Below are 18284 nucleotides of genomic sequence, written 5' to 3' on the forward strand. Positions count from 1 at the left end.
AAGACCTTGAACCTTATTAGCAAATTTGGGACGCTACGACTATCCCATCCTTACAGAAATTTCGTCCTCAAAATTTACCTGAATAACTCGGGATTCTGATCCCGCATATCAGTCTCAAGCTCCTAAGTCGCCTCTTCCACTTTGTTGTTCCTCCACAATACTTTCACTAAGGCGATGGTCTTGTTCCGCAAGACTTTATCTTTTTGGTCTAGAATTTGAACCAGCTTCTCCTCATAAGATAAATCTTGATCCAGCTCCAGGTTCTTATAACTCAGCACGTGCGTAGGATCTGATACATACTTCCAGAGCATTGACACATGAAATACATTGTGAACCCCTGATAGAGCTGGAGGCATCACCAATTTGTAGGCTACCTCTCCAACTTGTTTCAAAATCTTAAAGGGGCCAAAAAACCTAGGGTTTAACTTGCCTTTCACTCCAAATCGTTTCACCCCTCTCAAGGGAGAAACTCTGAGAAACACATGATCACCGACTTGAAACTCTACACCCCTGCGTCTCAAGTCTGAGTAACTCTTTTGTCGACTCTGGGAGGTGAGCATTCGAGCTCTAATCTTCTCAATTGCCTCATTGGTCCTCTGAACAACCTCAGGACCTAGATATTATCTCTCACCCCGTCTCATCCCAATGGATGGATGATCTGCACTTCCTACCATAAAGCATCTCATACAGAGCCACTCCGATAGTCGCCTGATAACTGTTATTGTATGAAAACTCAATCAAAGGGAGATACTTACTCCAAGATCCCCCAAAATACAGCACTTAGGCTCGCAACATATCCTCCAGTATCTGAATCGTCCTCTAAGACTGTCCATCTGTCTGAGGATGATAGGTGGTACCAAACCACAACTGTGTACCCATAGCCTTCTGTAGGCTCTCCCAAAACTTGGAGGTGAAGGTGGAGTCCCTGTCGGATACTATCAACCTCGGAGCCCCATGTAGTCGCACAATTTCCTTCACATACAATTCAGCATACTGCTCCACTGTATAAGTTGTCCTAACAGGAAAAAAATGGGCTGATTTAGTGTACCTATCCACAATCACCCACATAGAATCATACTCTCCCACAGTCATCGGTAATCCAATCATGTAGTCCATGGTGATATCCTCTCACTTCCACTCCAGAATCCCTAAAGGCTACAATAACCCTGCTGGCTTCTGATGTTCAGCCTTTACCTACTGACAAGTCGAACACTTGGCCACATAATCCACCACATCCCTCTTCATTTCCGGCCACCAATACAAGGTTCTCAAATCTTTGTACATCTTTGTCGTACCCGGATGTAAGGAGTAAGGAGTGGTATGAGACTCATCTAAAATCTCTTGCCAGATATCGGAATCCATCGAAACAAAAATCTGACCCTTATACCTCAATAAACCCATCTCTGAAATAGAAAAGTCCTTAGCCACTCTGGCTAAGACATCCTCTGTGTGCTTCCTCAACTAGGGATCCTCCCTTTGTGCTTCCTCGATCCTCTCAAGGAGTGTAGACTGAAGTGTGGTATTGTCTAGCTGACCAACTACCAATTCAATTCTTTCTCTGGTCATCTCCTCGGCTAACTTCTCTGATATCTGCCTCGAACTAAATAGCTAACCTGGGCTGTAACGACCCAAATTTGCTAAACAGGCTTAGGGCCTTGATTAGTGTGCCTGGAGGGCAATAAGTGATTTATTGTTATAATATGTGAATTTGTGTGAATATGTGATTAGAGATGCATGTTTAGTTGAATTAAATATGCATGTGGGCCCCGTCTGGATACTAGGGGGATGTTTGTAATTTTAGCCCGTTGAGGGCATAAATGTGATAATTGTGATGTATCTGTGTTGCACGATCTGAGACAGTCCTAGGGAGCTGTTAGCCAGAAAGTCACAACGGGGTCAAAAATCCGACTCGGGGCGAGTCGAGGAGTATTTCGGGTATTAGATGTTTTATGGGGTTATCGAGTTATGGAAATAAATATTTGTAGATATATTTGAGGTTAGAATGTTTAAGAGGGAATATCGGGGAAATTTACCATTTTTCCCTCGGGGACGTTTTTGGTACCCCGAGCCTTGAGGTAACCTTAAAGGCTAAGTAAATAAAACAAAAACCAAAGGAGTACTCAGAAACTTGTAGAAACCGACCCAAAGACACTCTTCTCTCTCTTAATTTTCTCTAAGTCTTAGCAAGGGAAATTGTGGTGGAAACTAATCAAAACTAAGGAATTGGGCTGGGAATCTTGGGAGCTAGAAGCTTGAAGCTATAGGACCTAATTCAGAGACTCAACTCAGCTCAAGGTAAGCTTTAATCTTAGTGAATTATACTGGTTTTTAAGCTGAAATTCTGGTGTATTGCATGTGTGTTGAGTGAAGAATTGACTTTGAGTTTGATGAGGTTTTTGGCTTGAATTCTTGTTGGGTTTTGTTGCTGAATCCATAGTATAACTTATGTGACGATTAGCTTGATTTGTTGGGTTGATTTTGGGGTTAATTGGGTTGGTTTTCGTGGTAAAAATGGTGAGTTTTTCTGGGCTCGAGGGGTTGGGCCGCAGCACTGTTCTTGCTGAGCTGCGGCCCCTTAGAACATAGGGGCGTCTGGAAATGGAGGCGCGCCGTGGCGTCCTTCAGGAAGGGCCGCGACGCGTGTAGGCTGAAATGAGGCAGGGCCTCGGGTTGAGCTGGGGGCCGTGACATGAGTTCCTAAGGTCGCGGTGCTTAGTGCATTTTTGGGTTTTTAAGAGGTTTCAGGCTCGGGAATTCAAAGGTTAAGGCTCGGGATGGATTTTATCACCCGGATTGATAGAATTCAAGGTCCCAGAGAATAGAATTATGACCCAAAGTTATTTAATGGATTAGAACTTGATGGATGGGTATTGTTGGTGCGTTGTGACTAGGGTTTCAATGAGGCTCGGACTAGGGGATTGTGCTCGGGACATCGGTGCTTGGAAAGCTCAGGACACAGGTAAAAAAACTATTATTCCCATAGAGCTTGAGTTGCAGGGCACGACCCTATATGATTGTGTTGCAGGGCTCGACCCTATATGACTGTGTTGCAGGGCGTAGCCCTTTGATTGAATTTATATGTGTTTAGGTATCTGTTTAGTTATATTATGTGTACATATAAATGAATGAACGACAAGAGCTGGGAATGGCGAGGGCCGGGAACGGCGAAGGCCGAGAACAACAAGGGGCTGGGAGCAGCGTTTAGTATGCGGGGTGCGAGTTGCTAGGGCGAGACCCTAAAGGATACCTAGGATATCCTCACGGTGTGGACCGTGAACTCAGGGCCTGGTAAAGCGCCTGGGACGGCATGGCCGTATGTGGATAGCCTGATGATGGCTTATTGATATGTTAAGTGTTTGATATGCATATGTTATCTGCTTGTGAGGGTTTTCTTGCTGGGCTTCGGTTCACGGGTGCTCTATGGTGCAGGTAAGAGCAAGGGGAAAGTTGACCAACCATGAGTACGGAGAGCGTGAAGCGGCACGTACATGTTTGGCTTGCCTGGCTGCTACGGCCAGGGGTATTTTTGGGAGATGGATGTACTAAACCTAAATTTTGTCGTTTAGCCGACTCTGATTATATTTTTGAGTTGTAAATATTTCCAAACAGTATTTTGGGATCTGATTAGTGCATGAAAATGCACTTATGCAAGCAAAAGTATCTAAATAAATTACATTTTAATTATATATTTTCATGAAATTAATATAAAATATTTATTTGATATGAAAAAATGTGATTTTAATTTGATTTATTTGATTTTGTAGAAAAATATGGTAATTTTGCAAAGAGAATAAATAAAAAGGAAGTCCAAATCCATTGGAAGATGATTTATTCTCTCAAGGCCCAACTACCATGAGGAGATTGAAGAAATGGTTGGAGTCACCTTCTCCAAATCATATCACTAATTGATGATATGCTCTTCCACGTATAGAATAAATAAGCCAAATAATAGAGATTATATGCACAATATTGTCACATGGAGCAAAGTTGACCAACGTTGGGAGTATTCTCAATCAATCCCATTGTTTGCTAGCATTCCAAGGCATCAATATCTCAATTATATTTGACTAAATGGGAGAAATCAATTTGCTACAATTAGTTTTCCATTATTATTTTATTCAAATTAATGAGAAAATCAATTCTAATTAATTTGTTTTCATTTCCCATTGAACTGTTTTAGCATGACAAAATGCTATATAAAGGGGACCTCTTGTACATATTGGTGTGTAATTTTTCATTGGCAAAAACTATAGTAAATTTTAGTCTTATTTTGTCTATCTCTTCTTGTGAGAATGACTAGCATTTTTCGCTAGTTTCCTAGATAAGGTAAAGGATGATCCTATATGTAAGGTGAAATTTATTTGTGTTTTGATTCACCAAATGCTTAAAGTTTATACATTTGAGTAATATATTTTTCTTCTATTTTTTTCTATCTCAATATCAATATATTTATCTATTTAGTATTATATAGAAATAGTCATGCTTTTTCTATGTGAATATGATTAGGACAAATATATTGATATTATAATTTTATGATTAGTCTTTTATTGCATTATTGCCAATAAGGTATATTGTCATTCTTAGATTTTTCATAAGATTATTTTCTAAGTTCCGAATGTGAGAATTGTTATTACTCGAATACATTTTATTATATATGTTCTTCATGTTTTATCTTCCGATTAAATTGTTGGGAAGTGAACGATTTAATTGTGTTATATGTGTGAATCAAAATCCAAATAAATGAGCCAAACATATAGGTGATTCTTGAAACCTTATCACTTTTGTTATTGAATTTTTCTACCAATTTTATTTTCAACATTTTCTCAAAAACTACCAATGATTTATTTACTTTTTGCGCTTAATGTTCTACTAATCACTTTTTGATAAGATATCTCTCTGTGGACACGACCGCCCATACTACACTACAACAACCGCTTTGTGAAGACAAGTTTGGGCGTAATCAGGATCCCAAAGGTTAAACGCTTTGTATTTTTCAGTAAATGATTATTTTCAAAGTTTATGACTCTGATTATGGTTTAATTACACTTTTGTCTTAAAACCTCGATTAGCGAGTTTAAAACTCACTTAGTAACGACTCTAAGGTAGTAGGGCGTTACAACTTGGTATCAGAGCGAGCCAAGGTTTATGGTTTCTGGAGATTGACCGAACATGTACGCTCGATGTTAGTGACAAGCTCGACTCAGGGTTGGTTGGTAAGGATTGACTATTATGCTTGAATATGTGCTCGAATGCCATGTTTGCCTGATTATTTTGTATAGAGCATGATGAATGAGTTAACATATGCATGATGCCAGGGCATGGCCCGTTGTATGCTATATGTTATTTGTATGATATGTGGATTGTTGTTTATGGTTGGCTAATGTGATTGGGAGGTGGTTTGGATGTTGTTATCATGCCTGATGAGCGGCGTCGTTGATTGCAGGCATATTTGTTGAGATGCCTCGACAATCATCGAGACTCCGCGGTAGTAGGGTCGAGGATGACAACCAGGGTCAGGATCCTCCACCTGTCCCACAGAATTTGCAACAAATGTTTGCCGAAATGGAAGCAAGACTGCAACGAATAGAGGAAGAACTTCGATAGTTGAGGCAACATGCCCCTCCACAGGTAACTGGGTTGCCAGTTCAGCAGATTATGGCGCCAGTGCCGGTTCAACCTATTGTGGAGAACATGTGGGAACCTTTATATGAGAGATTCGGAAAGCAGCATCCTCCCACCTTTGAGGGTGTACTAGACCCACTGCGGGCAGAGCAGTGGATGAACATGATCTCCTCAATTCTGGATTTTATGAGGGTTGAGGGGAATGAGAGGGTAGCTTGTGCAAGCTACATGTTCAGAGAGGATGCCCGCTTCTGGTGGGATGTAGTAGTTCAGAGGAGGAATGTGACAGTGATGACTTGGGAAGAATTCAGGAATATCTTTAATGAGAAATATTACAACGTTGCAGTCCGAGCTGTGAAGGTTGACGAGTTTATCAACCTGACTCAAAACCGGTTGACCGTGACAGAGTATGCTCTGAAATTTGACTGATTGGCAAAGTTTGCGCCAGATTTAGTGCCGACAGATGGGGTAAGAATAGACAGATTTGTATGGGGGTTGAATGTTATGATCACCTGTGATGTGAAGATCACCTTGGATCCAGAGATTACTACCTATGCTCAGGTTGTAGACAAGGCCCTTATAGCTGAGGGGGCCGAGGACCAAATTTGGAGATAGAGCATTGTTAGGCGTGATGCCAGGAGGGCAGTGCCTCCTTTTATTGGATCCAGTCAGGGTACTGGCTCCAATGAGCAGAAGAGAAAGGCCCCAGATTCTTTTGTTCCTCCTAGTTTGGATTGGAGGGCACGGGGTGCTTTTGGTGGTCGTCAGGGCGGCGATGACAACTGGAGGAGTTTTCCAGTGTGTCCATGATGTAGACGACGACACCAGGGTGAGTGCAGGATTAGGGCCTGCTTTGTCTGTGGGAGTGCCAATCATCTGAAGAAGGACTGCCCACAAGTCAGGAAGGAGGAGTCGAAGTAGGGCAACAGTCTCGCTCCTGCCAGTTAGCATATAACTTATGCTTTCTCAACCGCTGTAGTACCAGGCGAAGATGTTGTCTGTGCTTTGTCTCTGACTTAGAGTATACTAGTATGTCGTCGATGAATACAATCACAAACTTGTCCAAATCATCCCTGAAGACCCTATTCATCAAATCCATATAGGTTGATGGGGCATTGGTTAATCCAAAGGACATGACCAGTAGTTCATAATGTCCATACCTTGTGTGGAATGCGGTCTCAGTATGTCCTCCTCTTTAATCCTTAACTGGTGGTAACCGGTCCGAAGGTTAATCTTGGAGAACACCGTATTTCTCTGTAGCTGGTCAAATAAGTCGTCGATCCTGGGCAGTGGGTACTTATTCCTGATGGTCAACTTTTTTAGCTCTCTGTAGTCAATACACATCCTTAAGGATCCATCATTCTTCTTAACGAACAACATTGGAGCACCCCATGGCGAAAAACTCGGTCTGATGAATCCCAAATCCAGTAATTCCTACAATTGAATCTTTAGTTCTTTCAACTCTGTTGGAGCCATTATATAAGGTGTCCTAGATATTGGCTCCACCCCTGGCGCCAACTCTATGACGGACTCTATCTCGCGGTGTGGTGGCAACCTTGGTAAGTCTACTGGGAACACATCAGGAAACTCACATACTAATCTGATCTCATCCGGTCCAACCGAAACAACCCCGGAGGTATCCACAATGTTCACTATGAATCCTATGAAACACTCTTATATTAGGTCTCCAGCCTTTAATGCCGAAATCATAGGTACTCGTGATCCACTCACTGTCCCCATAAATACAAAGGGTACCTCTCCTTCTGGTTCGAAGGTCACCATCCTGCGCTTACAGTCAATCGTCGCCCCGTACTTTGATAACCAATCCATCCCCATAATCATATCAGAGTCATCCATTGCTAGAAATCAAGTCCACAGATAACTCTCTACTATCTATATCTATTGGTAATGCTCTAACCCATCTCCTAGAGACTACAAGTTCCTCAGTCGGCAACAAATTCCTGAATCCCCTAGCATACAAATCACTAGGTCTACACAACTGATTTATTACTCTAGCAGATACAAATGAATAAGTAGCCCTTGAATCAATCCAATGTAGTAAATGAAGAATCCACACTAGAAATCTGACCTATCACGACCGAGGGGCTAGCCTCAGCCTCAGTCTGGGTCAAGGTAAATACTCTGGTAGGAGTAAGGCTATCGCTCTGCTTCAGTTCTTCTTTCCAAGCTTGTGGACAGTCCTTCCTCAGATGATTAATTGTAACGACCCAAAATTCGCTATTAAGGCTTAAGGGCCTTGATTAGTGTGCCGGGAGGACATAAATGGGATTAGAGTGAATATTATTGACTTGAATGTGTGAATATGTGATTGATGATGATTATATGATAATTAATGATATTATGTGATAATATGAAATATTTATGTGATATATGTGAGAACCACATTATTATGTGGCCAGGTTCATAGAGCGCAACTCGAGACAATCCTAGGGTCAGATAGCGAAAAAAGTCACAACGGGACTTAAGATATGACTTTGGGCAAGTCAAGGGTATTTTAGGTTTCGGGTAGTGGTTTGGACTATCGGGTTACGAAAATAAATATATGGAGATATATTTGAGGTTAGGATGTCTAGGCGGGAACATTGGGGGATTTTACTGTTTTGGCCTCGGGGACGGTTCCGGCACCCCGAGCCTTGGGATTAATTTAGCAATAAGATAAACTTAAGGAAACTTTTGGAAGAAAAAGATAAACCGACCAAAACACTTTTCCTCAGCTCTCTCTCTCAAGGGAAAACAAAGGGAAGAAAAAAACACTGAAATTCTAAGGGGAAATCAACTGAAGCTTGGTGGATTGAGGGAATAATCTAGAGGCTTAGCTCAGGAATTAATCAAGACTAAGGTAAGGGTTAATCCATGTGTTTTCCAGAAGTTTGATTTTGTATATCAACTGGTTATTGAGGTGCTGTCCAACTATTGATTAAGGTGGAATTGAGCTGGGAAACTTGGGAATCAGCTGGACTTTGGTTAGAGGAAAGATTCTGTTAACAAGGTAAGCTCTTCTCCATGAATTAGAGGTTTGAATTTGGGTTCTTGACTGGTTAGTTTTAGGTGTTTATGTTCTTGGGTTTCATAAATTAAAAAGAGAATTCTAGTGTGTGTTGGGCTGGGTTTTTTGTGGAATTGTGTTGTTTAAATCATGTTAAAAGTGTTGGGATTGTTGGGTGTTGAAGTAGGGAGCTTAAGAGTGGTTTTGGCTGAGGTTTTGAGCCTTGAAATGGTGGATTTTCTGGGTTCGAAGGGAAGGGCCGCGACTCTGTTCTAGAGCGCTGCGGCCCTAGGATGAAAAAGGGCCAAGGAGGCTCGGCCATGGGAGGGCGCCGCGGCGCCCAAAGCAAGGGTCGCGGCGCGTGTCTTTGCTCAGGATAGTCTTGGTTCTGTTTTGAGGCTAAGGCCGCGGCTAAGCTTCAAGGGCCACAACCCTTGGTTGTACACATGAACTTTTGAGGGTTTTAGGCACGGGGATGTGGCCTAGTATGCTCGGGATTGATTCCACCACCGTGCTTGGTGGAATTTGGATTCCCGGGAGTTAATTTTGTAACTGGAAACCTATATTCGAGTATTAATGGAACCCTATACCTTGGTTGTGACTAGGTGATAAAGGCTTAGGAACGGATCGTGCTTGAGGGGCATTGCTCGTAATTCAATAACTGCAAAGATTAAAGGTAAGAAAACTACACCCGGTTGAATATTTGAATAGGACTAAGGGCTCCCTAATATAAATAATTGAAAGAATGGTATTATGCCATGTAAATTGTAACCAACAGCCTGAGCGAGCCATGGTTAACTTGTGCAATTGGCATGGCTCGGACACTGGTATTCGAGGACAGCTTATTATGCACTGAGCTCGGTTTAAGCGGGCCGGAATCAGTGGGTTAAACAGAGGGTGCGGCCTAAGGTGTCGGCCCTAGTATTTGTGTAAAGTGAATGTTATACTTGACTATAGATGAGATTGTTGAATAATCTATGTGGGGTTGCGGTTGCTTGTATCTTGAAGTATGCTCTTAAGCTATGGGTTGAATAATTGAACATGCTTACTAGAATATCTATTTGAGATTGCTGAATATGTTGTGTATGTTATTTTCTTGCTGGGCCTCGGCTCACGAGTGCTGCGTGGTGCAGGTAAAGGCAAAGACAAGGTCGATTAGCCCTGACTGGAGAGCTCTGCAGGGTGAATGTACATGGCAGGCTGCTCAGCCGCCACGGTTGAGGAGATTACAGGGACAAGAGGACTAGAACCTTGCATTTTGCCTTAGTATGGCTAACGCTTACTTTTAATTGTTGAGTTTTGCAAACCAGCTTTTAAACACTGATCTTTTGGGGATCCCTACTGTAAACTGTTTATAATTTATAAAATGTATCTTTTGAGACCAAAATGTCTTTTAACCCTAGAACACTTAAACTAATGACACATTTTTAAATTAATGACTTGGTTAGCAAGTCTTGCACTTTATAAACATAATGTAGCGGTCTTGGCTATCCAGGGCGTTACATTAATACTCCCATAAGTAAACACAGGCTCTGATTCTGCACTCTCCCTGATGTCGTCGCCTACACTGAGGACACACTGGGAAACTCCTCTAGTTGTCTCCCCCGCCTTTACGGTCACTGAAAGTACCCCGTGCCCTCCTATCTAAGCCAGGAGGAACAAAAGAATCTAGGGACTTTCTCTTCTACTCACTAGGGCCACTACCCCAGCTAGATCCAATAAAAGGAGGTACTATCCTCCGAGCATTACGCCTAGCGATGCTCTTTCTCCATATCTGATCCTCGACCCTCTTAGCTGTAAGGGCCTTTTCCACTACCTGTGCATAGGTGGTAGTCCCCGGGTCTAGTGTTATCCTGACATCATGGGCAATCATAACATTCAATCCCTGCACAAACCAATCCTGCCATGCCATATTAGTAGGCACCAAGTCCGGCGTGAACTTCGCTAACTAGTCAAACTTCAGGGTATATTCTGTAACTGTCATTTGATTCTGAGTCAGGTTGACAAACTCATCCACCTTTGCAGCTCAGATTGCAACACTGTAGTACTTTTCATTGAAGATGTTTCTGAATTCTTCCCAAGTCATAACTGTCACATCCCTCCTCTGGGACACAACATCCCACCAGATGCGGGCGTCTTCTCTCAACATGTAGCTGGTGCAGGCCACTCTCTCATTCCCTTCCACCCTCAAAGGTGGGAGGATGCTGCTTCCTGAACCTTTCATACAAGGGTTCCCACCTATTTTCCATCGCAGGCTGGGCTGGCATTAGTGCCACAGCCTGTGGAACCTGTAACCCAATACCCTGAGGAGAGGCCTGCTGCCTCAACTCCTGGAGTTCATCTTCCGTTCATTGAAGTTTGGCTTCCATTTCACCAAGCAACTGTTGCCAATTCGGTGGGGCAGGTAGAGAGTCCTGACCCTCGTTGTCATCTTTGGTCCTATTGCCACGAAGTTTGATCGATCATCGAGGCATAACTGCAATATGCTTGCAATCAATGACGCTACACATCAGGCATGATAACAACATCCAAAAATCCACCTCCCAGTCCCATCAATCAATCACAAGCAACAGATCAACACATCGCACATAACATATAACAATCAAGGGGGCCATGCCCTAGCATCATGCATATATAAACACATTCATCATGCTCTATCTATATGTAACGCCCCAACCCCTGGGACCATTACGGTGTGCCTTGTAAACAGTGCTAAACTCTCTAATCGAGTCATTTGGCCAAAATCATGATCTAAGTATGATTAGCGGTTTAGGGATTAAACATTTTGGTTAAGGTGTAACGTTTCACTAGAACGTTTAAGATATACATTGGGATCCCAAAAATATAAATTTCAGAGTTTATTATAGAAAGTATTTACAACAGGCCGTTCTAAGCGGCAAAACAAGGTTCAACCCTAGTTCCACTTTAAACCTCGGCCGTGATGGCCGAGCAGCTGCATATGTACACGTCATCACCTAAGCTCTCCAACTCAAGGGTGGTCCAGCTTCCTCTTGCCTTTACCTGCACCACATAGCACCCGTGAGCCGAAGCCCAGCAAGAAAACATAACACTTTTCATAAACATTAGCAAATGATTATCATTATAACCACACTGAATATAAAGCTTTCAAACCAATGAATAACACATGATTTTAGCGGGAGAGTGGCTGTTAAGTAAGCCACTAGCCTCCAAGCTCTCTTTTCTAGCGGGAGAGTGGCTGCTAGGTAAGCCACCAGCCTCCAAGCTCTGTTTTGTAGCGGGAGAGTGGCTGTTAAGTAAGCCACTAGCCTCCAGGCTCTGTTTTCTAGCAAGAGAGTGGCTGATAGGTGAGCCACTAGCCTTCAAGCTCTGTTTTGTGCATCGACCCTCAGGGTCGGTCAGGCATTAATGCTCCTTGAGCCATTCAATGCTAGTAGTCGATTAGATCTAATCTCGGTTGGCTTGCGTGATTCACGCTAAGACCATTCTGACAAGTAAGTCAGCGCTTCCTGACCTATGTCCAGTATCACTGCCGAACCTGACAAGTAAGTCACAGCTTCACAGCTGATACTAACACTTTTGTCGATTCTGTATTCAATCCATGTCCATACACAAGTAAGCAATGCTATCAACATGTATCATATGCCAGTTACTCAGGAACAGGGCATTCAGCATGCTTACTAAACAGTTCCTAGCATAGTCATGATCACGCACAAACTCAGAGACTCAAGCTCTGACCAATCTCATATTCATCATTCATGGCATGCCCTAACCACATGTTTCTCGTGCATTACATGCATCACACTTAATTATCCAGCATGCCTCAACAATAGTCATATGCAAATGGGCAAGATCGCCAAGCATTCATTATGCTAACAATGTTTACATTTAAACATCCAACATGCATCAATCATAGCCATGCATGTCATATTCAATAGCCAATCAACATGCACCATAATAGCCATGCATGTCATGCTCAATAATCAACCAACATGCATCCATAATAACCATGCATGTCACATTTACACAAGGTGCAGTTTTCTTACCTTGGGTTCGAGCGAGAATTAATAAAAGAAACGACCTTTGAGAACGATCAGCTTTTAGTCATTTAGCGGTCACCTAGTCATAACCAAACATATAGGGTACCATTAATAAAATGAATAATAAAATGTTCCCAAACCAAAACCTAACCTCCGGGACCTCAAATACTACTCAACCGGGTAGTAGGTTCAACCCCGAGGCCTAAGGCTTGAATCCCCAAGCTAAAAACCCCATTCTGGCAAAAATGACCTTAAGGGCCGCGGCCCTCCTTGGCCATGCCGCGGCCCGCCCCCCAGACAGAGGCGCCCAAACCCAGTTTACACCAAGGGCCGCGGCTCCCCTTGACCATGCCGCAGCGCAACCCCAGTTCAGCCAAAATGACAACTCGCACACCAGAATTCTCCCCTGCACTTTCCCTTAGAACCAGTCCCTTAAACCATCTCTAAACCTCCTCCAAACATATAATTAAACCCCCAAATAACACCCTTAGCTTACCCTCATCAAACCCCAATCAAAACAACACAAGAACCTCCTTTGATTCACACTTTCGACATCAAAGTTCTAAGGCTGAAACCAACAACCAAAACAGAGCATATACAAAAAACAGTGACTAAAAGCTCACCTTAAGTTCAGGTTATGGTGCTCTTCAACAGTGGAACACTCTCCCAAAGTATCAAGGCTTAGCTCCCAAGCTCAAATCCTCAACAAGCTCACAAAATCACACAAGGATGATGAGGGAGAGAGAAGGTACGGGAAGGAAGGGAGAAGGGTGAAGATAGACTCTGTTTCTGTCCTGTTTCCACAGCTTTCCTATGTTATATATATCCAAAACCCAAAATGACCAAAATACCCTTAAGCCAACAAAATCCCCTAAGCCATTTTCAAGGGTAAAATTGGTACTTTCTGCCTATCCCGTTAATCATAATTAACGCTTCCCAATTCCCACTAATCTCCGTATTCTCGAATACCAATAAATCACATCCCATTACCCTTTAATTCCCGGTAATGCTCTAATCATTAATATCACCCCGAGACTCACCCCGAGCCCCGAACTTAAGCCCGTTATGACTAGACCGAACACTTACATCTCATAATCGTCTCATGTCGAAAAGCTCGAACCAATCCACATACCATGTGGTAAAATTATAATTAATCTCAACCATGCACCCAAAATATACAATTACGCCCATAGTGGCCAAATTACCAAAATGCCTTACATTTAAAATATAAGCCCATATGCATGCATTCACCATCATATAATAATATAATTCACATAAACATGCATATAATCATTAAATATTACAATAAATCAATTATGGCCCTCCCGGCCTCCTAATCAAGGTCCTAAACCTTATTAGGAAATTTGGGACATTACACTATACATTCAGGAAAACAAGGTAACTTAAACAAGAAGTTAAGCATATAGTTCATTAAATACTAACCAACCCTGAGTCGAGCTTGTCACTCGTAGCGAGCGTACATGTTCGGTCGATCTCCAGGAACCATAAACATTGGCACGCTCTGATACCAAGTTGTAATGCCTTACTACCTTAGAGTCATTACCATTTGAGTTATAAATGTGCCATTAGCTCACTAATCGAGGTTTTAGGTTAAAAGTGTGATTAAGTTTAAATAAAGTCTTTTTTGGCAACACTGAATATAAAGATTTGGACATTCATTAAAATCACAAAAGTTATACATTTGGGATCCCAAAATACTGTTTAGAAAATGTATTACAACTCAAAAATATAAATACTGTTAACCTAAGTGACAAAGCAAATCATTACAATACATTTCCCAAAATAACCTTGGTCGTGGCAGCCAGGTAGGCCGGACATGTACACGTCACTCCATGCTCTCCAACTCATGGTTGGTCGACCTTTCCCTTGCCCTTACCTGCACCATAGAGTACCCATGAGCCGAAGCCCAGCAAGATAACTCAAAGCATAACAATTCACATATCAATCCACAATATACAGCAAAACAGTCAACAGAATAAACACATAGCGGCCTACGCCGACCCAGGTGCTTTACCAGGCCCTAGGTTTGCGGTCTTCACCGAGCGGGTGGATACAACACCCTTGGAGGGTCTCGCCCTAGCGACCTGCACTCAGAGTGCTTAACGCCAATCCCAGCCTTCGCCGTTCACTTATAAACATGCATAACACAACATAGCACTCACAGATATTCACACATATATTAAACACAATTAATAGGGCAATGCCCTGAAACCAAAATAATAAGGCCATGCCCTGCTCTACGAGTACAAACTATTTTCTTACCTGTGTCCCAAGCTGACAAATCAACGCGATCTCGAGCATGATCCCCTAACCCAAGCTTTGACGTAAACCTAGTCACAACGCATCCATAATAACAATCCATCAAGCCATAAACCAAATAAGAACTTCAGAATATTATTCTAGCCTTCAGGACCTTGAATTCTACTAAACCAGGTAGTAGAACCCTTTCCGAGCCTTAACATTTGGGTTCTCAGGCCGTGACGTGCCATGCCCTACTCCGCGGTGCCTGGGCAATCTCAGAGGCTCCCCAGGCCTCTTTGCACACACAGGTCGCAGCACAAGCCCCATAAACCAAGCTTTTCTACTGTGTTTTCCCCGAGCCTAAATCACTAATTCACACCCCAAACATTATTTATACCTAGAATCAAGTCTAGAATCCTCAACCACACAACCTAAACATCACAACAATTCAAAAATAGTTTCTTATCCTCACCAATCACTCAAAACCAAACTAAAGTGAAACTCCCATGCAAGCTTTCAGTTCTAGCATAATTAAATAGAACACAAATCAAATTTAAACCCTTACCTCTGTGATATCTTCAACCTTGAGCTGATTCCCAAACACCTCAGCCTCCAAACCTTCAATTCCTTAGCCTAAAGTCCTAAAAAATCACTCAAACTTCCAAGCACCTTGAGAGGGAGAGGAAACCATGAAAGAGAAAATGAGATGGCTGGGAGAGTTCAGTTTTATTTTCTTTTAAGTTTCCAGAATTGTGTTGGCTAAGTCTAATCCTAGCTGCCTAAATCCCAAAATACCTAAAATGCCCTCAAGTCTATCCTAATCCTTTAGTGCCATCAAGGGCAATCTCGTCATTTTCCACATCCTGCTAAATCCTCAAGTGTTCTTATAATTCCCCATTTAATCCCCGACACACTTAAACAAACATTAAATCACTACTCGTTACCTGGTAATTCCCGAGCACATACTATATCCCCAAGATACCCCTAGGCTCCTCCCAAGCCAGGTCTTCGACCCGGTTGTGACTATTTAGTTATTTCGCTCCCTAGAACCGTCTCGGATCGCACATTACAAATATATCACCACAATCTTGTGGTATCAATCACAACACACATATATATATATTGCATTTATGCCCCCAACAGGCTAAAATTATAAATATGCTCCTAATAACCAAATTGGGCCCACATGCATATTTAATTCACATTAACATGCATTTCTAATCACATAATCATTTAATTCACATATTAACATAATTAAATAAATTATTGCCCTCCTGACACACTAATCAAGGCCCTGAGCCTTATTAGTAAAATTTGGGACGCTACAATTTGGGTTTATTAGCACTGATGTTGGGTCCAAAATCGAAGTGAAATTTTGATTTTGGTATTTTGAAAAAACTGAGCTTTTCCTGCCTAGTTTCACTTTTTAATCTGTTTTTCCAACCTGCTCGCAGGTTTTTTGTGTTTTTATTGGGATGTTGCAGGTCGGATAAAAGCTTAAGTTTTATCCACGAGCAGTGTTATCCTTTCCTTTTTTTCCTTTTGTTCTTCTTTCTCTATTGGTCGTAGATTCTCACTTCCCCTTGTTCTTCTCAGATATTCATGCACGATCCCTGGGAAGGTGAGAGGCCAATTGACGCAGAGCTTCTAAACCTACTGTTCGAAGACACCAAATCGCCTACTTTACCCATTCCACCAAATACAACACAACCAACACCATCGACCAACCATCCTGTTTCAAACCCCTCCATGGCGCGAGTAAAACATGTTGCTCATAGGAGGAAGAAAATCCCTGACCCTCACATCGGCTAGCACGTGGCCAATGTCGAAGGACCGTCTACTACCAACCAACCTGTAGCAACCGAGCAGCCTTCGGAGATCCTCCTTTCCCATGCCTTGATGAAAGAGGTCCTGAAAAAGGACATACCCTGGTACATCGCCCCTCCCAGCATTATATCGAGCAGGATTGTGGCAAAATATCCCAAGAAATATGACCTCCCTGGGATTACATTGTTCAAGTCGACCCCTGACTAGAGGGCAAACGTGCCTAGAGGTGCATATAGTGTCTGATCGAGGTATCGTATCGAGGCGGGGGCTACTCTACCTCTGCACGATTATTTATGAGGAGTGGCAAACTACTTCGACATTTCTCCATTCCATATTACGCCAAACGGGTATAGAGTGTTATCAGCACTCTATATTCTTTACCACTACAAAAAATGGCCCATACCCACTCCTCATGAAATCAACTATCTCTTCAATTTAAAGTCCAACCCCTACCAGAATAACACGGGGTTCTTCCATTTCTGCCATCAGGAATCTGCTTGCACCTTCCTGACCAACATTACCTACAAATCCAATGTGGGCAAATACTTCCAAGAGTATTTTCTCACAACCGATCTTGTAGCGGACAACCTATCCCTTACTTAGGGAGGTATTTATCCTTCTTTAATTTTTTTAAACTTCTGGTCATTTATTTCCTTCATGTTCTTAATTTACTTTATTGAATATAGGCCTATGGTTTCGACCAGAGCCTACCCGGAGTATGGTAGAGAGGGTCATTGCCCTATCCAACATGACCACTATAGAAAAGAGCGTCAATGAGTTGGTTACTAAAAACAACTTAAGGTTGGTTCGCCTTTTGGAGCCCCACTAAGAGGTGAAGGAAACAATTAATGGGAGCACCACAGGAGAAGGTGCTGACAAGGCCTCCCAACCACAAGATGTTTCTCAACCTCCTAGGCGCTAACCGATGGCTAGGGTTACCATAAAAGAACCAGTCTCCACCCCTCGACCAAAATACATCCCTCATTCCCATGGGAATGGAAAACAAAAACTACCTGACCACCCTAGTTGAGTATACGACTTGCTTGAGGACGAAAATGGCATGGATTATTCAACTCTTTTAAATACATTGCCCATTCCTATTAGCATGTTCGACAAGAATGACAACTTTATCTTTCCAACGAGTAGCTTTAACCTAGATTTCTTTGAGGAGGATAATTATAACGCCCCACGTCACTATGGCTGCTTCCTGGAATGACGACTGGCCCTGCAAACCAACACGAGTCTTCCCAGCATGCTTTGTCCTCACTCGCACGCTTCCTGGGAAAACTTCTCAGGAGGTCACCCATCATGAGACTACTCCAGGTTAAGCACGCTTAACTTTGGAGTTCTCAAGTGATGGGCTACCGAAAAGAAGATGCATCTTGTTGACATAGGTAGTACCCATCAATCCATTTAAGCACTCTTCAACTGTGTAGTCCCATACCTACACAGTCTTAGAATCACCACATTTGACCTTCTCTAGGTGATGTGGGATAACACAACTTTTACCCGGTCTTTCCCCCTGCGAATCACGAGATTCTGACTGT

The sequence above is a fragment of the Humulus lupulus genome, chromosome 1 (genome assembly GCF_963169125.1).
Source record: "Humulus lupulus chromosome 1, drHumLupu1.1, whole genome shotgun sequence".
NCBI classification, from domain to species: domain Eukaryota; kingdom Viridiplantae; phylum Streptophyta; class Magnoliopsida; order Rosales; family Cannabaceae; genus Humulus; species Humulus lupulus.